Raw genomic sequence first — 2,060 nt, 5'->3', positions numbered from 1 at the left:
CAGAGTCTGCCACGCTGTTTTTAGTATTTCGGTTTCTATGAGATCCTTTCCCGGTGCCTTCTTGTTCTTCAGTTTTCTGAGAGTTCGCTCTATTTCCGCTGATTCAAATGGTGGTGTGTCGTCTGTATCGGGTGGTTGTCGCGTGCCATATCGGATTCTTCGATGCCAACGTGTTTCCTCATGTTTCCTGTCGTCCGGTATCAGGTGGTTTAAGAGAGCAGTCGTTGATTCTTCCCAAGATGCTGCTTGGAGTTCCCCAGTTCTAATGCTTTCACTAGCTTCTTCCGCACGGATCTTGTTGAATTGAAGCTTGTAAACTATTCCCCAGGGGTCAGTATTCCCTTCGTGAGTCACAAATTCCTTCCAGTTCTCAAGTTTAGCCTTCCGAATCGCATTTACAAACTCGTTTCTTTTTTGACAATATCTGATCTTGAGATTCCCACGTAATGGTTCGTTCCTCGCTTTTTGGAAGGATCTTCTTGCATTCCTGACTTCCCTTTTGAGGTTATTTAGGTTCCGGTTCCACCATGGTGCTGATTTCGGAAATTTCTGTTTCTTTGGGATGGTGTTGTCACTTGCTAATTTAATGATTCGCTCTATTTCATTTGCGAGCTGCTCTGCATCCCTATCCGCCGTATATGTATTTGCGTCGAAGTTTTGGCGTGCCTGATTCCTGAGAATTCCTTGGAAATTTTCCCAATTTGCTCTCTTGAGATTGTATCTGGTTTCCTGCTGCCGGTTAATGTCGTTGGATGGTGAATTTACACTAAAGGTGATCACATTGTGGTCACTTGTGGTCCAGTCTGGGTGGACCGTCCATTTCCTTATTTCGTTATAGCAGGAGGGACTGGCTAGTGTGACGTCTATATTTGATTTCCCAGTTGGGCTATGATACGTGCATATGTTCGAGGGTTGGTTGACAATGTACAGATTGTGCTGGGCTATAAAGTCTTCAAGCTCTTCTCCTCTTTCATCAGTGAAAGCACTATGCCAAAGTCTCGACTTCGCATTTGCGTCTACACCAAGGATGATGTTACATCCTCTTAGCTTTCGTAAGATCGTATCTAGATGAGCAAGATACGGTGTGATTTCTTCGCAGTGTTGAAAGTATGCTGTTATGACGTAAAGCTTGTAGTTTCCAATGTTGATTTCGGCACAGACACAGTGAGTATTACAGAATTGTTCTAATTTTAAGACATTATATGTTGGGTTTCGTACGGCTATTGCTGCTTTAATGGTTGCCTGGTTTATGTTCTGGGCAAAACTCTTGGTATCGGTAAGTATCTTCGTAGTGATTCCCATGCCGGTTATTTTATTTCGTAGTGTGTAGGGTTCCTGTAGGAGTATGATGTCTATCTGGTTATCATGTGTGACGCTTCTTAGTTCATCTATTACTACTTGTGCATTTTGTGCGTTAATTTGTGTAATTTTTATTTCCGGCGATGTTCTTATTGTACGCCTATTTATTTCCATAATCGATTCTAGCTAGGGTTTCCTCCAAGGCGTGTTGATATGCTGGGCAGTCCTTTGTCCTTGACGAGTGCATGCAGGGTTTTCCTACTCTTTTGCAGTTTATGCAAGTTGGTTGCTGGTTCTTCTGGGGACAGGATTTAAAGGAGTGTCCGTCCTGGCCACAATGCCCGCACGTGTCTATAGTGGCTTTACAATGTTTCGAGATATGTCCGAAGGATTGGCATTTGTAGCACCTTGTTACTGGGATATAATCTCTAATCTGGAAGGCATTCCACCCTACAAAAATCCTATTGCTTTTCTGTAGTGTATCTCGGATATCAGGTGTTACCTCGATCACCCAGTTTACTGTATCCCTGTTTCTTTCCCCTGTCTTGAAATTTAGTTTTAAATTTTCCTGAAAACTATTTCTGGGTATGTGTTCTAAATTTTGTTGATGGATTGCTGTTGTGAGTTCGGTTTCCGTGATATCCTTGGGTACGCCATATATTATCATTTTAGGTTTTTTCTTTTCTGGGAGACCAGCTTTTAAACCAAGGCCGCTTAACTTTGTATTTTTCAAAATTGTTGCTAAGTCTTCTTTAGTTTCC

This window comes from Colletes latitarsis, unplaced genomic scaffold (genome assembly GCF_051014445.1).
Source record: "Colletes latitarsis isolate SP2378_abdomen unplaced genomic scaffold, iyColLati1 scaffold0046, whole genome shotgun sequence".
In the NCBI taxonomy this organism is placed as follows: Eukaryota; Metazoa; Arthropoda; class Insecta; order Hymenoptera; family Colletidae; genus Colletes; species Colletes latitarsis.
Note: the sequence above shows the minus strand (reverse complement) of the source record.